This window comes from Triticum dicoccoides, chromosome 5B, assembly GCF_002162155.2.
Source record: "Triticum dicoccoides isolate Atlit2015 ecotype Zavitan chromosome 5B, WEW_v2.0, whole genome shotgun sequence".
NCBI lineage: Eukaryota > Viridiplantae > Streptophyta > Magnoliopsida > Poales > Poaceae > Triticum > Triticum dicoccoides.
This window is the reverse complement of record NC_041389.1, coordinates 358,626,390-358,634,838: the sequence shown is the minus strand read 5'-3', so window position 1 is coordinate 358,634,838 and position 8,449 is coordinate 358,626,390.

Below are 8,449 nucleotides of genomic sequence, written 5' to 3'. Positions count from 1 at the left end.
GGACCCTTTTCCATAAGTGAGTCGTGCACTTCGATGGCACCTACGTAATATTTTTTTCTCCTCGATGGCACGTGAATGGCACGTGAATAGTGCACGTACTCAACGACGGAGCACGGGATGGTAGCAATGACATGGTCAGCCCTTTTTTGGAGAGAGTACGTACTACTAGTAAATAACTTTGATGTGTCCCGTCAACTCGCAGAACGACGAGAAGCTTGATTACGCCTTCTCCCTCGCCAACGCGTGCACGGTGGCTCTCAGCACGAGGAGAAACTTTTGCTTACAAGCGGTGGACATGCAGCAGTTCATGGTGTCAGATTGCCAGAAGCACTACTGTAGAACCATCGACTTCTGTAAGAGGCAAAGAGCCAAGCGCAAGGTCACCTACTAACCTTAGGCTAGGCGTAGTGGGAGTAACATAAGTAGAGGTATCTCCTTTTTTTTATTCTAGAAACAACCACACGCGAATATCAAGGTGCTGGTTACGTAGAACAAATTTCCTGCAGTCCGTGCTCAGCACTCCTCTATCTCTCTTCTCAGCCAGCCAGCGGACGCGCGGAGCCCATCATCTGTTTGCTCTCATGCGGCCCCACATGTTAGTGAAAACGCAAGCGGACCCACCGAACCTGCACATCTTTCACCTCGACGTGCTAGTGATGAAAAACAAATCCAAGAAAGATCTTCGGTGGCTGCTTTTGGAGTTACTCAAGAGTAGTAAGATTCTATTTACAGTTTAACCCAAGATGCACATCTCGTGGCTTCAACTTATCAACTACCACTCTATTTTCTTTCATGGCACGACCTGGATGCTGGATGTCCCACGTGTCGGCAAAAGGAGGAAGAACCCGACCAAATCTTCTGTTGTGCTCTCGGATTAGACTAGTTGTGCTAACTTAAATTTTTTATTGTGTACTCCCTCCGTTCCAAAATACTTGACTTCCATTTGTCCAAAAATGAATGTGCCTATATACTAAAACATGTCTAGATACATATATATTTTGACAAATACTAGAACAGGGGGAGTAGAATGGATGCAAGTTTTTGTATTGGGAAGAAGAGTACATCCATATATTGATAGAGCGTTGGAGTTGGCCTTACAAGTGGGACCGCAGTTGAGGAAACCGACTATCGGCAAACCCCCACCTCGCCCGCCGCGCGATGGCTGAGTTAGAGAAATGATGAGGTTGAAGAGTTTTCTCTAGCACGGACTCCAAGAAATTTGGTGTCAGATGGAAGTCGTGCTGGTGGCGTGTGCCGTACTCCTGGACGTGAATGCTTGTTCTGGCCCATGCCACCCTACTACTCCTACTACTTACTAGTATATAGTACTACTAGTATCGAGGATTCTAGGTGCTGGTTACGTATGGCTACAGTAAAAACACCCGCACGACGCGCGAAGCATGTGAAGATAGTACTACAAATAGTGTACTACTATTGTTGATGATTGGCCTCATCCGATAACCTATTGCAATGCACGTACAATTATGTATTCGGAAAATATTTTTTTGCTTCGTCGCACCACTCACTCACAGAAGCAACTCGAAAGCCATTCATAAATTTAGTAAGTTTATCACAGGCATGTCATTTTATTACATACAACAGGTCATCAATCCACATCGACAACAAGGATACATTATAAATACTAAAGTTTTCACCACACACCCAAATAACAAGCAATGAAATGAACTTCAACTCAACCATTCCTCGGCGTTGGAAACACTTGCTTTGAACCACAAGTGATTCTCTGGGACGGGGCATCTATTGTTGATCTCGAGACCAACACATGAATGATCATCCAGGCTGAAGCGGCCTACTATATCAGTACCAGGGTGGGGAACCACCCAAATGTCCGAGGTATAGACACACTTGCTTCTCATAAATGGTGCTAGTAACATTGTGTCAACAACAGTTGGATCGCCTTTCACCATCATCGAATAGTTTTGTCCAAGGAAGAGCGAGTTTTCTCCAAGACTATCAATCCTGTACCAGGGAGAAGGTGTTGGTGCTAGCACACTAGTATCCATCCCGAATACCATGCAACGGGTGTTGGAATAGGTCCGGAGAGTGCGACCATGGGAGACTACACCTGCTTCCTTAGCAGTAACATCATCAGTGGGCTGTATACACACGAGAAGAGGTGATCCATTGGAATTAGTTGCCAGGTGCCAACGAGTATATGGGCGCTGCTCGTCCTCATGCTCGTGATCATCACCATCGTCATCTCCCCCTTGGTTATAAAAATTTTCAAGTATAGGTGGTGGAATTTTCACAGGACCTTGGAAACACAAGAATAAGGTTAATTAGTAAAGGGAAACTTGCTAACCCGCATGCATGTGGATGAAACAATTATAATTACGATGGAAGACAAACGTACTGAAATCATAACGATTCCATGCAAAAACAGTGCCACGAGTGGTGGCAGCAAACACAAGGCCCTCGTATTCAATTGCATCACAGTACTCATCCGTGTACAGAAACTGATTTTTGAGCAATGTCCATCGAGTCAAACCAGCAACGACGGCAACAAGCTTGTCGAAGATAGCAACAACTTCATAGTTGTTGTAATTCCAAGAGCGGGTGGGGACTCGAGAAATTGCTATCTTCCGTAGAAGACAGTCACCATGATTGTATTTGAACATGCATACAATACCGGTGTGCTCAACCTCTAGGCAGTCTGCTGAGATTTTTGGAAGTGGAACCCGGTCACGAGTGTACACATTCACAAGTTCCCACTCGTAGTTGGACCCAATGTAAACAACCCAATCTCCATTTGCGCCTGCCCAGGCCTTGCCCTCAAGCGATGGCATCTTAACATCATACGTATCATTATCAAGCGGCATCAACTTGCACAGGGCGAGGCCTCCATCGTTACGGCGTCGGTCATCAGGGTCACAGCGAAGAAGATAGGGGAGATCAAACTGTTCCTTGACTCTTGGGTTCCTTGTAATGATGTTATTAGTTGAGTCAAGAATGGGCTTGAACGAACCTGCCATGCTAGCCGAGGTGATGATGTCGCACCGATCAATGAGTTCCTCCACCACGTCATCTTTCAGATCGGGGCAAGAATAACGGGGTCATTTCCGTCCTGTTCCCTCCATGGAGAAGACGATCGAACAATGGCAGAAGAAAGCATGAAGGGCTGAAGGAAAATGGAGGAGGGAGAGGAAGAGCATGCGACAGCAGTTCCAAATCGAGAGGGAAAGGCGAAGCGTCGGTGGACGGTTGCCAGTTTGCCACGGTTCATGAAGGGGCGCCCCGGCCTACACGTCGGTTCGGAAATACTCCTACTACTCGCTGTCGTCTCACTGATATGTGTAACGGGACCACATGTCAACGAGACATGGTGTGTAATTTCTCGTGCAAAATGCGATCTGGCCGCGTTGGCCTGAAGTGCTGCATTAGTTTTTTTTTGAAAGTTTGCCGCATTAGTTATCGACCTTTATTTTTTTTAACATGCAATCTGAATGGATAGCTCCTGTGGTCATCACACGTGAGAGGATATAGTGATGGTTGATTCGCCCAAGCAACTTTACTGTGGGAATATGGGAGTACCAGCGGATTCAAGGAACAGAGAAATGATGGTTGCTTTGTCCGAGCAACTTACTGTGGCGAAGGTGGGGCTCTGTGATTTGACAGCTCACTAGTCATTACTACTGCAGCGCAACGACCCGGCTGAATCTTTCCCTGAAGTTGTGTTGTGCACTCAATATTGCTGCATGGCAGGTGGAGCCGGATGAAGGATGTCCAACATGTCGGCGAAACGAAGTTGAATTGTTTCTGGCATTGCTATCAATCCTTCAGGATTTGTTTATATGTACGCATAATTTTGATGAAATTGTACTGTGATGCTATGAAGGTTTCAACTCTGGTTCCCGCGAAAAAAAAGGTTTCAACTTAGGATTCATGTGTCTTGCCTCGAGATTATCTCGTTACAACATTCCATGAAATACAAATGAAACTACCATGGCTAATGCATCTCAATGGTTCGCAGATCAGCGCCAATATTCACATCACAACTGAAGACAAAGTTGTGAGAAGGTGTACAAATAAAGAAAAAAATATAATTGATCGATGCTGTTCATAGGCATGGCTCCATTTCCTTGGCACAGTGTTCATTGCTTGGCAGCTAGTTTCACCCAGCTCTGTAGCCAAAAAGGAGGTGTATGAAGGACACCACAATCCGATCATTTTGTGCAGCTCCACTAAAATCGGGCGGACCATCCCTGTTTGCAAAGATATCCAGTCAGTGTGATTACAATAATAGTGGAATTAGATGATGAAACATAACACACATAAATAGAAGCCGATCACCTCTACGATCTCTCTTTAGGACTAACTTCTTGTCGAAGAAGATTAGGCACGGAGTTGGACTAGGAGGATAGCAAAACCAATCTCCCTTTCCGCAGTCCCACAGAAATGTAAAAACGTTGCCCGTGTGACATTTTGGCGGAACTGCACAAAACACTCTTCAGAAAAGTGATTTGTGCAGTTCACCAAAAGGTCGCAATAGCAACGAGGTGAAATGGATAGCCCTGTTTGCAAAAGGAGGTCGAAAGGAAACAATTACTGCCCAATAACACAAGTTGAAGACACATACGCCGACAAAAAAGAAGCATGTTCCATGTAAAAAGGGAAAGATAGCACATGGTGGTTTATCAAAAATGGTTTGAGGATGAGATTGCTAGATGGAAAGTACGCCGGCCGAGATATGATTTAAGCAAACAACTAAAGAAGATCCACATGCAGCAACGTGGGAAGATGGGCAGTGGAGCAAGGCCGGAGGAAGCTGTACCTGAGGGTTGTCAGGATGTTACTAGGAGGGCGCCGTCGGCCAGGATCTGCCCATACTGCGGCAACGAGCAAGTGGCGAAGGCCCTACCGCGCCGGAGCTTGGTCAGAGAGAATGGCGGGTACCGCAGATCGGGATGAGCTGCCTCAACACCGTCGAACGGAGAGACGATGCACATCCTCCCTTTCCGCCGGCGGACGGGATGCGGCCGGATCACTGACCAACATTGAGAGAGAGAGGCCACGGCAGCCTTGTGTGAGATTGTGTGACGAGACTCACGAGAGACAAACCCATTTTCCATTTTCCCCACGGCAATCGTTTTATATTCTGGGCGTGGTACCCGACCCTCCTTCGAGTAAACAACTGCTACACGCATCAAATTATCACATGGGCTGCCTTTTCGTACAGAAACAAACTCCACCGTGTACCCGCGCGGGTGTGGCCGGGAACGAGACATGAGTACGTGCGTCCTGCGTGCACTTCTTCTTTAGGTGCAGGTACGTACGTGGGTGGGTGTGAGAGACATGGTTTGTGCGAAACAGAGGCAATGTGTTGATGATATCTCAATCAAAAAAATGTAACATATGCAATGTGTGTGAAACAGAGTCATGGATGTGAGATATCGATAGAATTGAAAACAGGGATGAAGTGTGTGGCTGCGCGATCGATAAAGAGTGCCATCAAATTTGTGTTTGCCCACGTCAAAGATACAGGGCGGCTGGCCTACTGGAATTTGAGAGGGAAGAGGTGCAGTTCTTCTCTGTGGCATGGATACCTACCTAAAACGTTCGACTATCGGTGTGTGTGTGTGTGTGGGGGGGGGGTAGAGACCAGTCGACTAGTATATGTCTAGGGAAGGAGAGAGACCCAGCTATGTATTGAGGGAGATCGATCGACATCCATGGATATGTGTAGCAGAGGAATAAGGTTGGGAAAAAGACAAAGGTAGAGCATCGCAGGGTTGGTGGTGGAGTGGCGTCTCACAAATGGTGGGAGAGGCCTGCTAGACAAACGGAGGGTATGAGTGCAATATCAATAAGAGAGGGCGGGGGATGCATGTCTATTTGTCTATGCACGTGCATGTGAGAGACGGGTCGGGAGGTATTCAAGGATGATGAGGGGAGAAGATATGGTTGTGGTAAGCATGCGTAACTACATAGGAAGATCAACCGTCGTGGTTCCGAGAAAAGGAGAGACATAACTAGCGAGGTAAGTGTATCGGTGCTTGGTGAAAACGAATTATAGTCGACCTGGATATATGTAGGGAGATCAGTTCATATACACGCCTGCATGTGTTAGAAGCAAATAAGGTCTGGAGAGGCAGACAGGGGGAGAGAGTGTGGCTAGGAGGTGGTGCGAGAGGCCTACCATGTCGAGGGGGGAGGAGTGTGCGAGCATGTGACTAATGAAAAGAGGGGCGGGAGTGTGCACCTGCGTGGAATCGTATTGGACATATGGGGGCATGGACGGTGAGAAGAGAAGAGGGGAAGTATATATGTGTTTGTTGTAGGCACACTTGGCTAGAGAGGTATATCGACCGGTGTGTGCCAGAAAGAGGGAGCCGGGGGCCTACACACACCGCTGGTGGATGACCTAAAGAGAAATAATGAACATGCACGATGGAGGGGACGCTAAGGGTGTGTGAGGGGGGCGGGCGTGTGCATGCACGATAGCAAGTTAGCGCTAGCTAGCTACAAATAGAAGAGGATCGTGAAGGTGTAAAAGATGAACAAAGATCATAATTCATTATAAAAAGGTGGATACGGATACTTGAAGAAGATATCATAATGTACAACATTGATTATAATTTGGGCTAATGTGTGACTTTTGCAACTCAGGTCTAAATACTTGTCATAATGTAGGGGTCGGGGCACTATACTTTGTGTGATAAACACGGTGTACATATGGAACATGGTTTAGATTATGAATATATAGTTAGTACATCAAATGTGCTATTATTTGGAATCAACATCAAGTGTATTGAAAAAATAGAATTCGTGTTCATGTAGTATACATAGTTCATATCTATCTCTATAGTAATCATGTGGTGTGTTATTAAGGTAATACACGAATGATGGTTGAAGTTGGCAACAATCATGATTGTAGTTTCTTATTGAAATAGAGAAACGAATTCGAATTTAGTTCGAATTGCAGCGGTAGTATAGACATTTGGAATGCACTAAAATGTTGGTATGAGTAGGTTACATGCATTATACAGCAAAGTGAAAAAAATTAATCGGACATAACATGGATTCATACTCCCTCCTTCCATCTATATAGGGCGTAATGAGATTTTTAAGACCGCCTTTGACTATTGACAAGATTAATAGTACATGACATGCACAATGTGAAAATTATATCATTGAAAGAACCTTTCACAGACAAAGTTAATGGTGTGCTTTGTGTAAGTTGCATGTCATATATCATTGCTCTAATATTTGGTCAAAGTTAGCATCGAAAAACGCATTAGGCCCTATATAGATGGAAGGAGGGAGTAGCTTTGAATAGCATTTGTATAGTAAAACGGGGCAAGACTCTCTCTTTGTGTGGTGTGAATAGTTTTATTTTTTTCGTTTTCTTTTTGTTGAGGGAAGTGCGAATTGATTTGGTACGTACAAGTACAATATTACTATGCAGTCAAAAAAAGTACAATATTACTACACGTTAGGCTTGTCCCTAAAATTCAACCCGCATCTTGTTATATCCCGAAAATTCAGATATCGTGCTCCCAAAACTGGCGCCTTCACAACCCGTGCCTTGCTATCCCGAAATTACAACGCACGCGAAAACTCCCTCCAGCTGCCAAATCTCGACACGCGAAATCCCCCTTCTAACCCTGAGCCGAAAGGGCCGCTAGTTCAAATCGGTGGGGGGTACTTTTGTAACACACCCTACATTTTGGACAAGCGCGTCCCTAAGTCATGCTTCACCCCCTCCCATCGCCCCCTTTTTGCCATTCGAAATCCCAGGCCGCCATAACCTCTCCGCTCCAGCCGCGAAACCCCACCCTCCTCCGTCCGCCACATCACCGCTGCCTAGCCGGAGCCTCTTCCCCAACGACGTCGTCCACCACAACAGCTCGACGTCCCTCGTCCACCTCCCCGGATGAGGATCCGTCGTCCATCTCGCTGTCCCGCCGGTTCAGCCGCCCCGTCCTCCACCTCCAAGGAGCTGCTCCGACGATCGCCTCATCTATCGCGGCTGCTCCATCCCCACAGCGCCGCCTTAACCTGCTCCACCGGAACCGCAACATCCTCACCGACTCCTCGGACAAAGCCGAGGCCTACTCGGCGCCACCAAAGAGGTTGTACACTCATCGCATCGCACCTTCTCCTTAACTCGACCTCCCGACACCGACGGTGCTTCATCCCGCACCCCCATGGAGCGGCTACCTTGAAGCCGGCGTTGCGGGCGACATCTCCACGGCGGCTCTCCCCCAGTGCGAGGCCCCTTCGGCAGCGGCGTCCATACCAGCCGGATCTGCTGCTGCTGCTCCGGCTCTCGCTCGCTCGCTCGCGCTGCTGCTGCTGCTCCGGCTCTTGCTCGATCACTCGCTCGCCCAGCTTCTGCTGCTGCTCTCCCCCTCGCTTGTGCTGCTGCTCTGCTCTGATTAAGCCACACTTCAGTCGACTGAATCGACTTTTGGGTCAGTCAATTTTC